The sequence below is a fragment of the Chenopodium quinoa genome, unplaced genomic scaffold, assembly GCF_001683475.1.
Source record: "Chenopodium quinoa cultivar QQ74 unplaced genomic scaffold, ASM168347v1, whole genome shotgun sequence".
NCBI lineage: Eukaryota > Viridiplantae > Streptophyta > Magnoliopsida > Caryophyllales > Amaranthaceae > Chenopodium > Chenopodium quinoa.
The window spans coordinates 2371364-2394443 of NW_018744301.1; the positions used below are offsets into that span (position 1 = coordinate 2371364).

The 23080-nt window shown below is 37.6% G+C and overlaps 1 long non-coding RNA gene across 1 annotated transcript; it reads left to right on the forward strand.

The window, feature by feature from the left end:
• The first annotated feature begins 19566 nt into the window (after positions 1-19566).
• On the forward strand, positions 19567-22724 carry LOC110695514. The gene is made up of 2 exons (XR_002506086.1): positions 19567-19867; positions 22150-22724. It is a non-coding gene; the product is annotated as an uncharacterized LOC110695514 (long non-coding RNA).
• Positions 22725-23080: the final 356 nt, after the last annotated feature.

The following is a 23080-nucleotide window of genomic DNA, read 5'->3' on the forward strand; positions in this document are numbered from 1 at the left end:
TTACAACATGATTTGAGACATAAAACAAGGAAACTTACATAGATCCTTATAGAGATTCAAATTTGAGTAAGTTAGCAACACATTTGAGCAAATTAGATGAAGATTTGAGCTCCAAAAGCTCGAAAAACCGTGAAGGCAGCAACACAACCACCGCGACACGGTAAAAACCAGCCGTGACATGGTGACAGGGGTCCATGTCGCGGTGTAGCAATGACCTCTGACAGCAGCCGTAAACACCCAGAACAACGACGACGAGTTTGAAAGGAAAACAACGGAGCACAAACGCCGAGGCACGGTCCTAGACACCGCGACATGCTCAGAACGGATGTGCGACGATGATAAACTCCGTAGAACGGTGAGCGGCAAAATAAAAAAAATGCAAAAGGAGAAGAGAGAATAGAAGAAGATCGAGAGAATGAAAATGGCAAAGTAAAAGAAATAAAATGGGGATGCAGCAGCTTGAATTTAAACCCAAAAATATAACCGTTACATGACCCCGTCCCCTTGCCACTTATCCCGTCACCACGTAACGGCATTTCCGTGCGTGGCACGGTGATGTTATCAAGGCGCGTGGAAACTTTCAGAAAAAAAAACTTTCACCACCGTCTAACGGAATTTAACACCATGTCGTGGGAATTTTCCACGTGACACGGTGCTTGGCTGTGTGCCCTGCACGCATTTGAAAGCTCCTAGCGAATATTTTTGGTAGTTTTGACTAAGTTTGAACGATGTTCCGCAACTTGTGGACAGTTGTGTTCTCACCGGAATGGCGCGGAAAATTTTAATTGGTATTTAAAAGGTACCAAAATTACCAATTTACCCCTAACAAGCGTTAGGGTCACATTCTCGACATTTTAAACACCTAATATGGTCGGATAGTTGACTTAAAGGTAAATCATTTGCGGCCCACGTTCCAGGATAATCCAACTATCATAGGCTTGTAAATTTCATTCGATAAGTTTTTTCCTCAAGCATGGAAAACATTATCGGTGGATTTTTTTCAAGTATAGAAAATCGCCAAGTCGGCTTTCCTCAAGCATGGAAAGCATTATCGGTGGATTTTTCTTTAAGTATAGAAAACCGCCAAGTCGGCTTTCCTCAAGCATGGAAAGCATTATCGGTGGATTTTTCTTCAAGTATAGAGAATCGCCAAATTATCCAGTCGACTTTCCTCAAGCATGGAAAGTATTATTCGGTGGATTTCTTTAATCATAGAAAAACGCCAAAATCATATGTCGACTTTCCTCAGACATGGAAAGTATCATCCGGTAGGTTTTCTTCAGGCTTAGAAAGCTACCAAGCTCATCAGTCGACTTTCCTCAGGCATGGAAAGTGTTTCAGCGAAATATCATCCGGTGGATTCCTTCAAGCATAGGAACCTACCAAACTCATTTGTCGCCGATGCACTGGTATTAGATAAGCATTCTATCCCTTTGCTCTTTTATCTATAGAACTAATATTTTCTGCAGGTATTGGCATATACAAAGATATTTAGGATTGCAGAACGTCTTAAATCATTCACCGTACCTATAGACTACTTTGACTATTGTTTTCGAAACAGACGTTTCTACAAACTCTGTCAAAGTGGGGGCTTCTGTAGACACCTAAAAATGTCTCCCTGACACCAAACCCGATGATGAACAATCTTTCACCACCATTATTGGACAGGTTCAGAATTTAATCCCGAGAGTGCTTAAAAAATTATTTTTAATTTGAATTCAGTTTTTAATAGTCCATGGATCAATCTTGATGTTTAGTCAAAGCATAGTTTATTTTTAATTTTGGCCTAAACCTTTTTTTTATTTATGTTATTTATTATTTTTGCCCAAACCTTTTTATTTTTTTTATTTTATTATTTTGGTCCAATCAATAAATAATAAATCAAAAATGTCCCGAAATTATCAATCGGCACTTAAAAAAGGCTGAACAAAATTAGGGCAAAAATGTATTTAGATGGAAAAACGGACGCTGAGTTTCCCGCGTCATGGCATAAAACACTGTGTCACATGGCTCAATGCTGCGCCACGGTGTGCATTCCCGTGACACAGTGCAAGTGCTGTGTTACGGGGCAGCTCCGTGTCCTTTAGGCGTAAACCCTTCACGCGTTTTATCTCCCATAACCTAATTATTTCCCGCGTCACACTGTATACCTCCGTGTCACGGGATTTTTCCTTGTCTGACGGTACCTGACACCGTGTCGCGGCGTGCTCTGCCGTGTTGCGGCATTATTTTTTAGGATTTTTATCTTTTTAGGGTTCCTTGTGTTCCCTTTACTCATTTTCATTATAAATACCCCCTCACTTCTGATGTACGGGGCAGGAATCAACTCTCTTCTATGCTCTAGCCTAAACACTAGCCGACCCTTCTTCTTTCCAAATTCCCTCTTCAAGCACTCCAAGGAGTCCATAATCGAGGTTTTGTCCTTAAACCAAGGCGTGAAAGGTAGAACTGTTTGAGGGTTTGGCCCCAAATCAACTCTATTTAATTTAATTTAATTATTGTTTTATTAATATTTCCCTTGAAGTTACTAACTCGTTTATTATTTTATCGTTACAATCAACAAAATCAAAGTAAGAATTATGTTCCTTTTGCTTCTATTATTTTTCTAACGATTTTATATTGTTGGATTTATTGTTAAATTTCTTCCAATATTAATGTTAATTTTATTATATTTATTAATCACCATATTCCATGTTTAAAGGGAATATGTAATTGAAAATCACGCTTAATAAGATAATTTGGACAACTGGTTTAGGTTTCTTTTTAATCTTGTTATTTAATCAAGTGATCACAAATATTTTAGAATTATAGAGAAAATATCTTCTTAGTGGGTTGTTGTTGAATTGGGGACGGTTCACTCATAGCGTCGAAGAATACTTCTTCTTTTTCTTCAAGGGCATGAGTTTCTTTGATTAGCTTGATTAAAGATGAGGGATCAACAAAATTTTCCTCATCATAGATAGCCAGGGAGTTAGAAAGTAGTGCACTATTGATGCTTGGCTTCTTGCTTGCAAGAGGCATTGGGAGTTTATTGTTGTTGACCAAGTCCTGGATAGCTTCCTTTAGCTTCTAGCAATTCACAGTAAGATGGCCCCTGCCTAGATGGTATTTGCAGTGTGCATTGGGGGTTCTAATTAGCTGTTCTCTTTTAAACTAGTGGATCACTAAATGGTCCAATAAAAGTTATAATACCTTTTGCATGAAGACGGTCAAATGCTGTGTCATAACTCATGCCAATAGGAGTAAAGTTTCTCCTAAATGGTTTATTTTGTCCTTGATTGTTCATGGCAAGGACTTCATTAAGATTAAAGGTGCGAACATTGTTTGAGTGGGTGGTTTTGGAAGAAGAAGGATTGTCGTTCTTCTTTCCTTTCCAGCCACTGTTAGAGTTAGTGTTAGCAACTTTTTGTTTTGCAAGGTCGCCTTCAATACTAATCCCAATGTCATAGACGGACTTTAAAGTATTCAAATTTCTTTGGTACTTGAGATGTTTAGAATATTTTTCCTGGAGATTCTTTATGAACAATCTCATATATTCCTTTTTTCAGTAGGCACCTTAATCATCTTAGCAGAGGTTTCCCTCCACCTATTGAAGAAAGAAGTAAAACCTTCATTCCATGTTCAAGTATCTCAAGTTTCCTATGATCAGTTTCAACTTGAATATTACATTTGTACTTATCAATAAAAACGTTTACAATGGCATCCCAAGTAGAGATTTTCTCTTTGTCAAGGGAAAATAACCATTGTTGACAAACAGTTTCGAGTGATAAAGAAAACAATGTATGAAAAATTTTCTTATTTATCCCTTAATATTCATTATTTTCTCGAACGCTCTTAAGTGGAAGTAAGGATTATATGTTGCCTTGAACTTAGGGATGTCACTGGCATTGAACTTCTGCGGAAGAAGTTCCTTGTCCACTGAGACCCCTTGTGAGCTAATGCCTTGGAATCTACAGTCATTGGATATTTTTTTAAGCTTTCTTGCATGAGCTCCATTTGTTGTTGCCGCACAGGGTCATTGACTTGAAGAGCTATACTCTTCATCAATTCAGTTAGGTTGGCCACATCCTTCTTGAATACATTAACTTCTTCTTGAGATGCCATGATCTTCTTGGATTTTCTTTTCCGAGTGATGGTTTTGCTTAAAAGGAGTATTTGAAAGAATGTATTGTCTTTGATTAACCGCCCTTCATTTTTTGACCAAGCCTTGTAAATTAAACCATTTATTTGTTTTAATGACTTGACTCAAATTTAACTTTGACTTTATTTAATTTTTTTTTAAAAAAAAAAGAAAAAATAGGATGTATTTTTGAGGAAGGGTTTAAACAAGTATGGTTTAATTTGAGGATTAATATCCAACTTAATCCCCTAGAAAAATGACAGAAAATACGCGCATACAAGACTCTCTGAACATGGTCAAAATGTGACATATTATGTGTGTGCTTTAGTGGTGAATGTGAGTGACATACTTCGACTCTTGTGTGAGACCATGAGACTATGTGCCTAGATTCAATTAAGGACTGAACATGATTACATTCATTAATAAACCGATTAAACCGTTTTAGCAAATTGATTAGATTGACTCGTCGTGAAGACTCGAGAAAAAAATACAGGTTGTTGTCAGACGACAGGACTGTCGCCAGACGTTAAGGGTCAGCACTAGATGACAGGGTAGTCACCTGGCGCTAATCTCTAGTGCGTGGCGCCAAAGTCCAAATCTCTGCGCCATTCAGGAACATCGATCTGGGGCTGTTTCCAATATTTTGCTCTAAACGGACAAGCCTAAAAGTCATACTAAGCCAAGTTTGATCAATTTATTTAGACTTTAATCAATTATTTATAAATTAATTAAATTAACAAAGTCCTTTAGTCATTAATTAATTAATTTAACTCATTCACAAGTCAAACAAACGATTTGGGGAAAACACATATATAAAATATGCACAATAATGCACAAGTAGTCATATAGTCACAATATGATGCAATGAGTTTGCAATCTAACCATGGCTCTATTCTTACATTCTGTAGCTACATGGCCGAATGAATTCAACTTCTAACAACTTTTTAACTTCGGCGGCTGGCGCCTGATTTCTTTCCTTGCCATGGTTTCTTTTTTTTTGCCAAATGGCTTTCTTTTTGGGATCCACAGCGAGTTTGTGGACAGCAAGATCCGGGCTGATGCTTGGCATCACTTCCACTTCAAAGGCAAAAATGTCTTTGAATTCTTTCAATAGTTGGTGCAGACTTATGCCCAACTTAGAAAAAGCAGCCGTCCCCACCTTAACAGTTCGCTCTGGACGACTGTCGTCCAGAGGAATATCAGTATGCTCACCAGCCGGCTGGGGACGAAGGTCATCTGACCGCTCCCCAGTCAGTTATTGCTATTGCTTTGCTTATCTTTTTTTACCACCACCGGCGGATCAGGCTTTCACTTTTTAACGGCTGGTGGGGCCGGATGGTCATCCTTGACCTCATCAAGGTTGGTTGGATCTTGGCCCTGTACGGCTGCAGCTGCCGCAGGCTTGACGTCCAAGAGATAGCATTCTCGAGCCGTCTTCTGGTCCCCATTCAGAGAGCTAACAGTCCCATCATCCCTCTCATACTTGACAAGCATAAGAGCTGAAATGATGACGGCCTTGTACTCGTTTAGAGTGGGTCGGCCAAGGATGAGGTTGTAGGCGGTCAGCTCCTCGACCATCGGGAATCGGATGGTCATGTGCAGACCACCAACGACTGAGGCACTTGTCACCTGACCGACTGAGAAATCTTCCCAGAGCTGCCAGAAAACCAGTTAGTTTTTTGAACTTCCTTTACAGAATGGGGCGACCATCGATTACCGCCTGTATTTTTTCAAGATTGGCCTCAATCCCCCTTTGGTCAATCAGGACTCCAAGAAACTTCCAAGACTCAACACCAATTACACACTTTTTTGGATTAAGCATAACCTTGTGCCGCCTGAGTGTGGCGAATGTTTCTCGGAGGTCAGATAGGTGATCTGCCTGTTGTTTGGATTTGACTATCATATCATCAATGTATGCATTTACATTCCTCCTAATCTGATTAATGAAGACTGTATTAATCATTCGTTGGAAGGTAGAAGGAACATTCTTCAACCCAAATGGCATCACATTGTAACAGAATAACCCCTAATAAGTGACGAATGCCGTCTTTTCTTGATCCTTCTTCCATAGGGGAATCTGATAAAATCCTGAATAGGCGTCCATAAAACTCATTAGGGCATGTTGGCTATAGAGTCGACCATACTATCGATCTTTGGAAGTGGATAACTATCCTTACGACATACTCAACTCAAATCAGTGTAATCTACACACATGCGCCAGGTACTATTCGGCTTTTTTACAAGCACAACATTCAAAACCTAGTTAGGGAAGCTACATGGCCGAATGAACCCAGCATCTAACTGCTTTTTAACTTTGGCAGCTGCCGCCTGACTTCTTTCCTCGCCATGGTTTCTTTTCTTTTGTCGAATGGCTTTCTTTTTGGGATCCACAATGAGTTTGTGGACAGAAAGATCCGGGCTGATGCCTGGCATCTCTTCCACTTCAAAGGCAAAAATGTCTTTGAATTTTTTCAATAGTTGGTGCAGACTTGTGCCTAACTTAGCAAAAGCAGCCTTCCCCATCTTAACAGTTCTCTCTGGACGACTATCGTCTAGAGGAATATCAGTATGCTCACCAGTCGGCTGGGGACGGAGGTCATCTGACCGCTCCCCGATCAGTGATAGCTATTGCTTTGCTTTTCTTTTTTGACCACCACCGGCGGATTAGGCTTTCGCTTTTTAACGGCTGGTGGGGTCGGATGGTCATCCTTGACCTCATCAAGGTCGGTTTACTCTTGGCCATGTATGGCTGCAGCTACCACAGGCTTGACGTCTGAGAGATTGCATTCTCGAGCCGTCTTCTGGTGCCCGTTTAGAGAGCCAACTGTCCCATAATCCCTCTCATACTTGACAAGCATAAGAGCTGGAAAGATGACAGCCTTGCACTCGTTTAGAGTGGGTCGGCCAAGGATGAGGTTGTAGGCGGTCAGCTCCTCGACCACCAGGAAACGGATGGTCATGTACCGATCGCTACCTTTTTCCCCGGATGGTTGGACCACCACCTGCAAATTCGCCTGCTATCGTATAGACGGGTGATCGAGGGTGGAAGTAGGTCGTTGGGACTACTAACCCTAACCAAATTAATCATTTATAATACCTAAACTTACACTAAACTAGTTAGTGGCAAGTAAAGGGTCGAACCCAAAAGGACTAAGTGTATCAATTTGTGTTAATTGGACTATTAGGAAAGCTTGTGAGATAGAGAGAGATTCAACTAAACACAACTAAGAACAAATAACTAAAACTAGGGAAAGTGGAATCCAATTACATCAATACATTCAATAACATCATACAATTAGATGAAAATGACCTTGATTAGGAACAATCAACACATTTAACTCACTCTCGCATAATTAAGCATGTAAATTATCCTACTGAACTAATTCACTCTCGTGCAACTAGCCTAGCAAAGGTATGGAAGAAATTAGGGCGCTCTCAACCAACTCACTCTCGCACAATCGATTGAAAGCACAATTAAGAACATAGAATCAATTAGCTAGAAAGATTCTAATCCATAAAAGCATCATCCATACACAATAATCAAGAAACAATTCCACACTAATCACAATCAATCATTCAATTTATTAACATAACCTTCATCCATTTCCCTAGAACAAAATCTAAGCTAACATAATGAAGAAAGACATGGAAAACAAGGTAAAATAAGAATAAAAACAAGATTAAACAAATAAACTAATTAATCTACTCAAATCAATAAACATAAAGAAAAAACTAATAATTAAGCAAGAAATAAAGATGAGAGAAAGTTAGAAAATGCTCATTGAATAGATGAGAAGAAGTTCCACAAAGTTGCTTATTCAACCTCGCAAAAACTCCATGGAAATCCAAGTTTTCTCTCTCTACCCTACTCCTAAACTAACCCTAAAAGAGAGAAAATAAAGGCTAAACTAATCTAAACTATCTAAAATAAAATGTTGATTTAAAAGTTTCTAGAAAATAACCCTAAAGAGGGTATTTATAATAAAAGTTAAAATAATATAAAAGAAATTAAAAAGAAATAAAACTAAACTAAAACAATTAAATTAACTAAACTAAAAACCAAAAAAACAAAACTAAAAAAAATAAAATAAAAGAAAAAGAAAAGGAAAATAACCCCCTAAAATTCCCCACAAAACCGCCTGACCTATCTTCTTTGTCTTTGAAATTTGCTGCTCTCATTCTCCATATCAACAGCAAACTATCATCATCATCACCACCCTAAATCAACATCATCATCAAGCATCATCACATCGCAACCATCCGATTTTCATTAAAAGTCACGCGCGAAGCTCGTGAAATGGTTCGGTCGAACCATGGGTTGGTGCGGCCGAACTACGGGGTTGGTTAGGTCGAACCATGGGTGTGTTCGACCACACCTCTTCAAATTACAAAACCTCAAAAGTTTCTGACTCGAACTTCGACCGAACTCCATTGGTTTGCTCGAACTTGATTGATTTTCATTTTCTCTGAATTGCGGATGTTGCTTGGGCGATTTGGGGTTGCAATTGGTGGCCGATTGTGGGTGAAGGGCTGGTGGTTGCTGTTGGTGAGTAATTGGGTTGCTGGTGGTTGTTTGGTGATGTTGGTTGCGGCTTATGGGAGCAGGGGATTGGTTGGTGATGGATTGGTGGCTGACAGAGGTGAGCTGAGGCGTTGTGGGAGCAGGGGAAGAGTGTTAAGGGGGCTGAATGGTGGTTCATTGGAGTTGCGGGGTGTTGGTGGTGATTTGGGTGGCAAAATGGGAGGTGAGGCTGGGTTGGTTGTTGCAGCATTGGTGGGTGATGGTGGTGGTGATTGCTGGCGGTTTTGCGTGGTTGTGGAGGCTGTTGGTGTTGTTTGGTAATGTTGGTGGTGTTGGTTTGGTTGTGGCTGAAGGTGGTGCTAGTTTGGTTGTGGCTGAAGGTGGTGCTGAATTGGGTGTGGATTGGTGGTTGGTTTGGGTGGCTGCTATGGCAGTTGGTGTTGGTGTTGTTGGGGGAAAGCAGTGGTGGAGCTTGGTTCAATTTTGTTCCTCGAACCTCGGACCTTGAACCTGATCGACCGCGGACCTGAAAACACCTACAACCAAAAACAACACGAGGGGATTTTTAAAAGATAAAATAAAATAAAATAAAATAAGATAAATAAAGTAAAATAAAATAAGATAAATAAAGTAAAATAAAATGCTAAAACTAAAGAAATAATAAAATAAAATGAAATAAAATAAAATAAAATAAAACAAACTAGAAACTAAAAGAAAATAAATAAAATGAGAGAAACTAGGAATTATTAACTAAAAATACGAAAATAAACTTAAAACTATTAAAAACTACTAAAATACATAAAATAAAGATAAAAGACTAGAATAAGCAAATAATAGAAAAAGAGGACAAAATGGGCTAAATTATTGGAAAATAAGCCGGAAAACGACTCAATAAACACCCTAAAAGTGACATAAAAGTCACTTATCAACGGGTTCCTCATCTTTTTCAGAGTTGATAGTAGGCCGGGGAGTCTTTTTGCTTGACTACCCATGATTTGATTTAGAAGCCACTTTGGACTTCACATAGGATTTCAGCGCTCCTTTGTCGTCCAAACGCTCAAGCTCCCGCTTGAGGCTGAAGCAGTCGTTGATGTCATGGCCGACATCCTCATGGTAGTGACAGCGTTTGTTTTGTTCCGATTTTCAACGGAACCTTTCAAAGGAGTCGGCTTCTCAAGAGTTAGTCGATCCTTAATCTCCATGAGGATGGAGTAGTTGTCCTTGTGGAACTCATACCTTGGAACATACGGTTTCCACTCTTTATTTTTTTTCTTGGCCGACTGATAGGAGTTATCAACCGCCCAGATTTGTTTTTTCTTTTTGCTCTCTTCTGGCTTTAGAGATGGCCGAGCAAGCCAACTCTCCTTCTGTCGGTCAGACTTCTTAGAGTCTAACTGCTTATTTGAGTAGCAGAGCTCGGTCGCATGTATATAAGCGTTTGCCTCCATCATGGCTCCTTGAAGGCTGAAGATTTTCTTTTAGACGAGTTCAAACTTGAAAGTCGACCCGTCCTTCAGACCTTTGAAAAAGGCTGTGAAAGCCACTTCGTCACACAGTCCTTGTATCTGGATTCTCACCAGATTGAACTCTTGACGTATGAGCGCAGCCCTTCTTTATCTCCTTGCTGCACATGGCCTAAATCAAGGCTCGTTTTCTTTGCAGGGATGTTCATAGTGAAGTTAGAAACAAACAAGAACGCAAGCATCTTAAAGCTGTTTATGCCCTACAAGGTGGCTGGAAAGCATCGACACCAGGCGGCATCATCCAACCCGTGTAAGTACATGAGGTGGGTGTATGCCAAGAGGTGGTTTTCAGGGTTGGAAGTACCATCATAGGTTCCAACAATGACATTTTTAATCTTGGCTGGCTGCTCGGGCTCAGCTATTTCCCTGGAGAACACAGAGGGCTGCTCCCCAAGGTTTTATAGCCGAAGCTGCCAGTCCAAGGGCTGGAAATTGTATGCCGCCTGTCCTCCGAAAAAGGCAGGCTGGATGTAAGGTAAAGCAGGCGGTCTGTATGCTGGATGTGCCACATAATACGCCGAATTTATTAAGTGAGGCCCCAAATGTACAAAGGGGCCGCTTGAAGGAGTCCTCGGCCCGGAAGGAGAATTCCTCACCGAGGTGTTCTGAAAGTTGTCATGATAAGTAGACGTTGAAGCCGACTCTGAAAGTTGTTGATTCCTTGGCTAGTAGATGTACTAACGAGCATCACGAAATGTCTATTTGCTACCATCCGGCTGAACATGCCGGATGGCTTTCCTTTTCCCTGTATCAGGGAACAAAGTCTTGATAGGTCGAATGGAGGCCGAGGCCCAGTCTTCTCCGGATAAGGAGTCGGCTATCGGTCTCGGATCGACTACTGCAGCCTAGACTTGGTAGGCTTTGTGGCCGACTACTCGTTTCTAGGGGCAGCTGTCCGCTTATATATTAGTCCTTTGATTTCACCCCTGAGGCTACTCATGAATTTCATGAGCTCATCACGAGTGACTTGGGATGATCCGGCCGCCTAGGAGGCATCAGTCGCATGCCCTGTGGGCTTAATGGATCCATGGGGTCTATTAGTACCCGCCTGGTTAGCATTCGCTCCTGCCTGTCTTTCTGGCGCAGGCGCTTAGAGATGAGTGACCCATTAGGGGCCACATAGGTTTCGACATAAGCGTCGTCACCTGAATCATGGTCCGTCTGAACATGTACTTCTTCCAGAGGCCGGTTGGTCTCTGGAGGCGGCAGAGGATTATCTCGAGAAACCATCTTGGACGTACTCTCCCCATAGATGGCGCCAAATGTTTCGGGGCTATTTTGAGTCCCTTGGAAGAGTTACAGCTCAAAAAAGGATTCACAAGGTCCCCTGTACCTACAAAACAAACGGACCGCCGGACGGTCGGTGGTCCACCTCCGAAGATTTAGTTAGTACAGGGTTCGGAGTAAAAAGTGCGGAAATTAAGGTATCTGCTCGGATTCCAAGCTCAGGTGTTGTCAGTTTCTTGAGAACGACAGCTTAGTATTAATTGCAATAATTAATGTAAAGTTGTTAGATGTCCCCATAAATGAGGGAACTGTCCCTATTTATAGGGTCATTTGTGGAAGTGTGCCCTCCCTAGGGTTTGATTACCTTGGGATTTGGGCACGCCGTTTTGCGGCGTCTCAAAGTTTGGGCCTTGAAGGCCGCCATTTCAGAAGCGATATCTTAGTGACGCGTGTCGCTCATCTTGAGAGGCCACTTGGGCATCTCTTACGGCAACACGTGTCGCTCTCTTATTGGTCCACTTTGGATCATCAAATACCTCAAATCAAGGGCAGTATTTTTCTGACACGTGTCACCATTTGGAAGGTCCAAGGTGGCGCCCCTTCCAGTGAACATGTCAGACTCTAATTGGGCCACTTGGCCGGGTATAAAATACCCAAAACAACATGCAATCAATAAATTAACCCTAAACTTGTTTAATCTATGTTGGTTGAATATTAAGGCACAAATAAAACTATAATTGGCGATCACTTGAATTATAATCATATTAACCTAAAAAAGATTATTAACTATCTTATTAAGCGTGATTACAAGTACAAATTCCCTTTAAACATGCAGAAAAAGGTGTGATCGAGCAATAACAATAATAAAAATCAAGCAACATAATAATCATTATCATAACAGTTATAACCATAATTGAAATAACAATCATAATTAAAAAATCATGTTAAAGCATAATATTTTAGCAAGATCCTAGGCATGATACTAACAAGATTAATAACAAACCCTAGCATGTCACTAAACATTAAAGATCAAATCTTTAGCCCTAACATAACACTAACATGATATTAGGAAAGAAATAGGAGCCATCATAATAAAAATACTTGATATTAGAGATTTTAGTTAACCCTTAACATGATACTAGGAAGCAATAAAACATCCTAACATGATAATAGGAATTAACAAAATAATTTAAACACGATTTCTATATCAAAAGATCAATAATACAATTAAAGTACTTACTTCGATGCCTCGTATCTATTTCTAATCACAAAATACACACGTTAGTAATTTCAAGGAAAATATCAAATCAAACAATTAAATTAAATAATTGAAATAGAGATTTGGGATCAAACCCTCAGAAATATCAAACCTTTCACGTCTAGGACGAAGGCAACCTTGAACTTGGCTAGGTGTGTATAGGACTAGTGAGTGAGGAATTTTGAGAGAGGGAAGGTTTAGAAAAAGAATAGAGAGAAAAAAAAGCTTCTAGCTTTTAAAGAGAGAGAATAGAGAGAGATGATGGTTGTGAATAATCAAAAATAGGGAGATACGACCCCAATTCATAGGAAAATAGCACGGGATCAAAGTAAATCATATTCAGAATAAAATACCTCCTTTCTCCAATGACAGGAGTCAGCGCCAGACGACAAGCTCATTTCCAGGCGACAACTATCAGCATCAAGCGATGACTATGTCGTCTCGTGCTATTCAAAGTACAACGCGCTTTTACACGCGGAATCATCTTTTAAACAGGTTAACAGGTAATTCCGTGTCTAAGCAGATTTGAAATCAGATTTGTGAAAATAATATATTTTAATCAAAATAAAACATCTTTAAAAATATAATTATCAATCCTAATCTTATTAGAATTAAAAAAGAACCTTCTGGATATTCCCATAAGATTAAAATCAATCACAATCACTTTACGAATAATAATAAATAGGCCCTCCTCTAGATCATTGGGCCTAATTTAATTTAATCCATAACTTCCTCATTATTCATTGAAATTGGTCTTATAATATAACATTGGAAAGCTCTTTTTGAGCTCAATCCAACTAAACTATTATTGGACCCTTATCATCCACCAAACAAAATTAGACTGACAATTTTTCATAAACAGAGTAAGAAAAGAAATATTTTTGAAAAAGAAACAGAAATATTTTAATAAAAACATCCTCATCACTAGACTTTTCACACTACCACTTCGTTCGATAATCAAATGACGTGAAAAGTATTCATCACTGGGTTTGGTTTTGGGGAGACACATTAGGGTGTCTACAGGGGGGAGTTCTAGAAAAAGCAAAAGGAGTGTGCGCAGAGTGCTCACCTAAGCGGGATGAATCAAAAGAGGAGGAAGAATCTGACTCAGTGGCCACGCGGGGCTCACTTATGTTAAAACTGTTGGAAGCGTTAGACATTCTAAGATTTACAAAGACAAAATGCCCCCCCCAAAAAGAGATGAAAAAAATAAGGTGCCGAAAAATCAAAGATCAGTTTAGTCCCCAAAGAGAAAGTGTAAAAAATGAAAGGAATGGTGTCCTTCTAACAAGTGTACTATTCCGTTAGTGGGTTCAGAATTATTAGAAAGCTAATATATTCAGTAAGGTCAAGTGATCGAAATGCCTAGGTGGAGGCCGCTTCCGATCATTAATATTAATGCATAATTAATATTACAGCTTAATCTTGACTGAACCCTTCGGGTCACACCCAACAACTAACGAACCGAAGCGACGAATTAATTAATAAGTCAACCAAGTAATTAGACGTCGGGAATTCGAACTTAGAGCGTCGAAACCGAACGTCGGAAGTCGAGTCAAAAAATGATAAAAGACGAGACATGAAAATAATAATAAATCAACAAAGACCAAAATACCCCTAGCATCGGAACACCGAGTGCTATGGGGTATATCCGAGCTAGCAGCCCGCACCTAGTGCGTGGTGTGCTAGCATGCTGCATCTAGCAGCCCGCACTAGGTGCGCGGCATGCTAGCAGCAGCTGTTGGCATCAGAGCCCGCATGCAAGTGCATGGGTGCTGGCCGAGAGAATGCGAGCATCAGCCCGCATTTGTGTTGCGGCGATGGCTGGGCCGAGAGAAGGGCAACAACAAAATTGGAAGCCCACTTGGGTGCCTTAGTGCCCAAGTGGGAGTTTCCAAGTGGCGCAAGGTGAGGGAGAGAGTGGGGAGCAAGTTTGCCCCCCCCCCTCCTCCAAATGGTCCTCACCTAATCTCTCACATGAGCTTGCCACTTGTTGATTTATTATTAGTTTGATTATTAATTTTATTTTAGCTTTAAAATAAAATGGAAAAATCAAATTCTCCCAAATTGATGGGAGAGATTTTCACTCTCTTATTTTTCCTATAAATACCCAAGTTGGGGTATTGGGAAAAACACTTGAGTGAGAGTTGAAAAAGGCATCACCATTGTGAAAACCTTTGAACTCACTAATCACTCGGGTTTTGGACGGGCCTTGCTAACTCCAAGGCATTGAACCGTTTTTGGTGGTCGAGTTGTGGGTGGACTATCCTTGGAGGCCGTCGTATTTTCGAGGCTAGCTTTCGAAGTAAGAGTCCCTTCCGTTTGGGTGAAGCACACTTCAAAGGTAATTATCTTGTCTTAATCTTGCGATTAATTTATTTATGTTTATGGTTTTATTTATTGCGAGTGCGGTCTTGGTTTTTGGTTTGTTTCCGCGGTGAGTTGGACTCACCAAACCCCATCATTGATATCGGAGCCTCGCTTGTTTATTTTTAAAATCATAATATTTTTCAAGGTGTTTTTATGACTTAATTTTTCTGGTTTTGAGTTGCTAATTAGATTAGTAGCTCGTTTTATTTATTTTAACCTCGTATTAAAGCAGTCATCAGCCCCGAAACCAGATTTCGACCCAAAAATAGTGAATTTTGGGTGGAAAAGGCGTTCTGGAAATGTTTTTACCCTTCCAGGACTCGGTTTTTAGCCATAAAACGACTAAAAATGCATTTTTCGAGGGATTTTTGGTTTCGACGAAAAATTTTAAGTCTTTCTAACCTTGAAAATTAATTGCATATTTATGGTGGTTATGTAATTGGTTCAATACATATTTTATATGCAATTCTAAACCTCTTTAGGCATGATTACTTGGTGTTAATTTGTGTTTGAAAGCTTGGTTTTATTTTTCACATAATTGCAAACTAATTGCATTATGTGTGAAATCGTTGTTCTTCGAGGCTTCCAAGAACTAAAGATTCAATCTTTAATTATGTTAGTGATTGAAACTTTGAGTTACTAAATTCCATGAATTTTTGTTGAAATTTGTTGATTTAATCATTTTTTAGTTGATTGGAATCATAAAGTTTGAAACTTGTGATAGAAATTTGTTTATCTTCATATTGGAAGATATAATTTTTCAAGGATTCACAAGTATTAAAGTTGGAATATTTATTGAACTTATGTTCATTTTTCCAACTCCCTCTTATTTTTGTCAAAAACTCAAGATTAATTTAAATTAATTAAATTAATAGTGAGTAATTGCCCTCTTATTTTTGTTGCACAAAGTTAAACCAATTTAATTAAAGAATGGTTCTTGAGAATTATTTTGGTTAGATGCACTTTGAAAATTTTATTTTAAGTTAGACTAGTTTAAATTTTTCATTTTGCTCAATAAATTAGTTCTAAAATTAATTTAGAATTAATTATAATGTCACGGAAAATTTTGGGATCAAAGTCTCGTGGCTATGGAACGCAAATCAAGGCATAAGCACCTTTGGCTAGCCAGGCTGCATAGCAGCCCGCATGTGGATGTCAAGGGGCTGCCTTGAGGGTGCGTGCAGCCAAGCCGTGGCTAGGTGTGCACGGTCGCATAGCAGCAGCAGCACGCTGCCTTGATGGTGCGTGCGTGCGTGCATCAAGGGCTGTTGTACGTGGGTGTGGTGCACGAGCATGGTGTGCTTGGGCTTGGTGCATACGTCATGTAAAAGTGAATATGCGTAGACGTTGCTTGCGAAGCAATTTAGTGCAATGAGTTCGTATATCATGGCCATCAAGGGCCACGTTATTGATGTGTGAAAGTTCGCTGATGTGGGCGGCGCTTAGCGACATCGGGCCCACTCCCACGTTCATTGAGCATCAAACGGTTGTGCGGGGTGTGAGCACTCCATGTCTTAGTGCTAGGCACTTAGACATTTTGGACTATGTAATTTTTGCTTAAATTGTCGTTTTAATTATTTTATTAATCTAATTTGGTTTTAATTATTTGAATAAATTTTGGAGGCTAGGCCTCGGTTTTTGAGCGGCATTGGCAAAATTTATTTTGACAAATTTTAGGTTTTACTGGCTTAATTGGATTAATTGAGTTGGATGCGGAATTTAGTGGGAGCTTCAAATATTAATTGCGCTTATTGACATAATCGGTTAAAACAACTTTGACTAGTTTTAATTAGGTGTGTTAATCGGATTAACCACCTAGATTAGTTACTAGTTCTCGCTTGTTTATGCATTGTTACTTGTTTATCGTCGTAAAATGCATGGGCCATTCACAGATAGTGAATGGATGAATGGAATTTATATTCTCTCACGGGTTTTATGAAATGGCAACTAGTGGGATCCGATTAGGATAGAAAATACGGACTGTGATCCGTGATGTATTTTTGTAAATCTAAATACGGTCTGCAAACCGTTGAGTATTTTTGTACCTTATTATTTAGATTAGTCCTAATCGTAGATACTAGTAGTTACATTTATTTTTGGTCAACTCTTGGAAGACGAAGCGATGAAGTTGCAAATGAAGACCTTTTGAAGATTTGAAGATCTCAAGGGGTCATGCTAGTTGCTAAATGCATCTCTATTTATTTGTTTCGACATATATATATATATATATATATATATATATATATATATATATATGTCTATGTATATGAATTATATGTTAGATGCATGTTTAGGATTTTGAATGTTGTGATGATTAATTAAGTTCACTTAAATCAACCAACATAGAAACCCTAAGTCCCTAAATATTGAGTAAAAATTTCCATTCAAAAACAACACTTATCGACCGAACGAGGGTAGTGGTGGGCAACGCCAAAGCAAGGCAGCACTACCTCTCCAAGGAACGTAAGGCATACCGGGTATGCAAGTTGGTTTTGGTTGTACTCAACGATATGAGTGATGGAGTCTTAACATGTCGTGGCAAAATGAATAAATTGTTGAGAAAGCATTATATGCGACGATTTATTCAACCAAGAGTGGCTTGGAGCCATTAGCAAAGCGTTGCTTACCTGAGGATATTGAATGTTAAGACAAGCCAAAGCATGCTTAACCACTCTTTGTTTCTTTGGATCTTGGAATCGACTTATTCTCGCCAAATGGGGACAATTTTAATGCGTGGATAATACATTTAATAAAATTGAAGATTTGCATGAATACCTTTTAATTTTCAAACTTATTATGTTATTTACTTGATAAGTTATACTTTGCACTTATATTTGTAGAATTCCAAATCAAACTGTATTGCTTTCCATGATTGGTAAAGGAAATATTTGAGAATGGTTCTCAAAGAAAAGTTAAGCATTTCTAAAATACAATTCTCATAAATGACTTTTATAACAAAGTCCGAAAGGACGGTTGGACATCATGTATTCAAAATACTAGGTAGTTTTGATAAAACATGAAGTATTGAGTTGCAAACTCAAATTGTCAATATTGACAACCAACATATCTTTTCGCTTAATACATAGATGAGTAGGACTCATTGATGTAGTAATTCAAGCGTGAATTAAAGGAAAAGATGGAACTTTATTTTACGGCGCATTAGATGCTTAATTATGCCTAACAAAGTATAAAAGTCAGAGACTCTTAAAGAAATGGTTCTTAAAAGATTATGAGATAAAGTATGATAAGAAATATAGGAAACGAGGAACAAAGAAAAGAAATAAGATTCCATTTCAATCCATGAGTTCATATTATTGTAGTTAACTTAGCAATTCATTATCTTCACAAGTATCGAATAGTGCTTGAGTGTTCCACTTTAAAAGTGACCTCAAACTATTGAAGATAAGTTAAGTTATCGACTTACAAGCTAAGAATGAAGCAACTGGTGCTACATCAATTGTAAGGACGTATGCTTTGTTTAAAGGCCTTTAAGCTAAGGCTGGAACAAATAAATGGTTATTGTGTTCCATAATCAGCAATTGATCTGTTTACACACGGAAAGACTCACATTCAAAGCAATGAGAAATAGTTGCAAATTTATTTGAATGGCATGGTTGTCAAGAATGCTTGATTATAAACAAAAGGGTTTTTCTAAGCTATACCCCTTAGGTATTCGAGTTTCTAAGGTGTACCCATGCTTTTTCAAGTTTCTAAGTTGTGCCCCTCAACTCACTACCATTAATGAATGGTACCCTCCTTGGGATTCCCACGTCACTAAAGTTAACTATAAATTTAATAGAAATATGATAAAGGTAAGGAAATAGTAGGAGAAAGAAATCTTAGCCATCGCAACCCTAATAATGAAAACTGAAGCCACGAAATCACACTCTCAAATAACTTTTAAACAACTTATAAGGGTACATTTTAGTATTGATAAGGAGTTGAAGGGCACAGCTTAGACACTTGAAAAAGCATGGGTACACCTTAGATTCTCAAATACCTTAGGGGTATAGCTGAGAAAAACCCTAAACAAAAATTATCTTAACATGATAAAATAGCAAAAGCTCAAATTCATGGGCATGATTTGCGTTTTGAACATCTTTAGCAGTGTCACATCGACAAGAACGTACTCAAGGCTCTATTAGATAGGCTCTTGATAGTTGATCGATTCAGAATCGTTCTAAGACAAGCAAGTCTTACTTGTTGAAACTGACAAAGTAAAGAGTTATTGTTCTTGGTATAGACAATTGATTCCGAAAGCTAAAGAGGATTCATTTACTTCAACGTCGCACAAAGAATTTGAAAGAATATGGCTATATTCATCAAATGTGAACAAACTTGACCTTGAATAGTTTAAGAGGGTTCAGTGAAGTACATAATCGTCTTGGCAAGATATCAAAACGTCTAGATTCGAGCGATGTTTGCACTAGTACATAATAGAGTTTATGTAACACGTGTTGGTATCACTTTTTGAAATGTGAAGTTATTAGATTTATAAGTAACACTTTGGTAACATTGTTGTAGAATGTAACACTCATTGTAACACTTTTTGCATAAGTAACACTATAATGTATTAGTTTTTAAGTAAGTATCATTTGTTAGTAATACTAACATGTGTTACGGTTTTTTATTTAAAAAAAAAAAGTAAAAAGAAACATTTACGACTTAAAAACTGACTAATCCCCAATTTACCAATCTACGCCTCAAATCATTTTGTCTCTCTCTCTCAACACGCTTCTCCTCCCATCGTTTTAATCTCATTTCTTTCCTCAATTTATGTGCACACTCTAAATCCTCCATTGAAGCGAATTCTTAACTTTCTTTCCTCCTTTGAAGCAGCTTCTAAGGTAAGATATATATTGTAATTTGTAACAATCATATATCAATTCCACAATCTGGGGTTTATCATTAGTTTAATTTTCCATTCAGTTAATTTAGGGTTCTTCTAAGCTAGATTATAATTATAATAAACAATTGAAATGGTGAATTCCTGGTGCAAATTCATCAACTATTTTCTCTCTTAGTCTCTCTAAACTTTGTTCTGCTTCTTCATCATATCAATTTTTAAACATCATCTGCTATCATTACATTGTTCTGCAATTTTTGTGCACTTTTGTCATTGTGCGTCCAATTTCAGGTATTTTCTGATTTGTGGTTTCAAGAATCTAATAATTATTACAATCTAGATTATAGCTATTTTTTAATTGGATTTTGAACGGTTATTGGATTTGTGTTTAATGTAGTTTTAATTTTTAAAAAATATTATTTTGTGAGTTCTTGATCGGTAATTGGAGTTTGGATTGTTGATTTTGAATTTGTGTGTTTTGGTTTTGTATTTAATGTTTTCTCAAAATTGGATACTGTAAGTAGAAAAAGGTCTCTAATTGAAGTGCATACTATGTATGACAACATCACATCGACCTCTACCTAGACATAGATCTTACACTTGATAATTAGGACTATTTGAAGTGCAGAGTGTAGGCTTGGGAAATTATATCAACATTTGTTTTAAAGGACTACAAAAAGTTAAAAAAATGCTTAGATATATGAGAAAGTTGTTAATATGCAGGCAACAGGTTAATACATTAGGAGGGGGATTAAATAACAACACGCTTTATTAGATCTAACTTAGATTGAAAATTGGACAAAGTCTATTTAATAGTTTTCAAATCTTTCGAATACATAATACACATTTATCATACTCCCTCTGTCCTTGAAAGAACGACCCTTTTGGGTTGATTTTGCGGGTATTAAGAAAGTTAAATAAAAAGAAGTAAAAATACATTAGAAACATAAATTTATATGGGGTTTTTAAAAAAATAAAGAGAGAGTTATAAAAGTATATGGAAAAACAAAATTTTATATGGAGAAGCTAGTTTTGCACAAATATTGTTGCAAATTGGTAGGTATTTTTAATGTAAATGGGTCGATCATTTTGGGAATAAAATTAGGCCAAAAGGGTCGAACTTTTGGGGACGGAGGTAGTAAAAAATAGTATTATGTCATGAGTAAAACAAACTCACACTCATTTTATTATCAACATTGCAATCAATCTTAAGATGTTGATTGTTTTAAGTGGAAGATTTAGTCTTTCAAATGTATCTAAAACTGTATCTTGCAAAACGAAGAATGAGAAGTTAGGTTAGGAGTTCTTAGTTGATTAAGTAGGTAACGAAATGCATGTAATAATTTAGGGTTCTTTCACCATCTTTTAGTTTAAACTTTTACGATGCAACATTGATATATACAGATTTAACTTTTATTTTGTGAGTGCCAATATTGGAGCCATTGTTACCCTTGAGATTAGATTGGTTAATAAATAGTTAACTACCTTCTTTGACCTTATAGTTTTTTATCTTCACTAACTAAAACCAACTTTCCACTGCAAAATGCTTCTCTACTTAGCAATATGAATCCAAATAATGATCTAAAATGTGTTTTTTCCCAATCATGTGGCCTAATTTTGACTTGTTCACAATACTAATGAAGCTTATGAGTGAAAATTAAGGATAGAAGGTTGATCATGTGGTAATTGCTTTTAACTTCCAGTAATATAGTGAAGTTCTAATCAATGTTCAGTAGAGATACTGTAAGAATTATTGGTAGTTTTGCTTTCCCTATTTCTTTTTTATTGGTGCATAGATTTAATTCTTAGTTTCTTGAAAGAGCTGCTGTTACTGAAGTTTGATCACGAGGTTGCTTTATTTTAATTAGGTCTATTTTTCATTTGGCTAATATATTAGAAGTTGGCTATTTAGCATTTTTTTCCTCAGAATGTCTACAATTTACTTGATGCTATGTAAGAGGGAAGATTGTTTATGAGTTTGAACAGTGAATCCCTTTTTTTTATAACTTAAAAAGAACAAAAAATACCGCCACAAAAGGTACTTATTTTTTCTTTCTTTACTTGTTCATTCCTCGTGCATTGGTACCTCTCTTATGTTTGACTAGCAAGCTAAACATGACTGGTTCATGATTGATAAGTGGTTTATTTGTCCACTTATTGTGGTAATCCTAACCGCTTTTATAATCATTTCTCTTACTTTTCTCCTCTCTCTTAACTCTCTTGTATATAGTTGTATTTTGGCATTGCTGCCGCTTTTGTGTGTGTTTGTGTTAATGCTTGTAGGTATAAGAAGATTTGACAAACTTGCAAAGAAAGTTGAGGAAGATGATAAAAAGGAGAGGGTGTCGTGAACCTCCCTAGGAGCGGCCACTCCTGCCCCTCTACACCACAAACTGCATCATCCACAACAATAAGAGCGGGCTGCTGCTACTGCTGTTGTTACTGATGTTTTGCTACTATTGTTTGCTGCCACTGATGTGTGTTGCTGACTCCTGCTACTGCTGTTTGCTGCCACTGCTGGTTGCTGCCACCGCTGTCTGCTACTGCTGTTTGCTGCCACTGCTATTTGCTGCCACCGCTGTCTGCTACTGCTGTTTGGTGCTATATACTGCCACTGGTAGCTTATGTTACTACTGCTGCTGTTCTGCTAGCTATCTGCTGTTCACCGCTATTACCGACTAATTTTTGAAAATTTGAAGTTTTTCTTATTTCCTCGCTCTTTCTATGCTAGAGATTGAAGTTGAATTTCTTTTTGTTTGGATTATTATATTGTTGGGACAAACATTAAAATAGGTGTATGGATTTTATTTTGTAAGAACTATGAAATTATTTCAATCCAAATTGATGTCTATCATATATGTAATTTCTCATTCATATAGTTGTTGTAGATAATAATAATAATAATAATAATAATGATAATAATAATAATAATAATAATAATAATAATAATAATTATTATTATTATTATTATTATTATTATTATTATTATTATTATTAAATGTTAACTATTAATAAATAAGGTGTTACATTTTCCTCAAAAAAAAAAAAAAAAAAGTTACATTAGTTTGTAAAAAGTGATGCACAATGTCAAATAAAGAGTTATTACATGTTAAAAGATAATTGAAAAATGTTACCTAATAATCAACAAAGTGTTACATTAGTTTGAAAAAGTGATACGTAATGTCGGATAAAGTGATACTATATGATTGAAAAA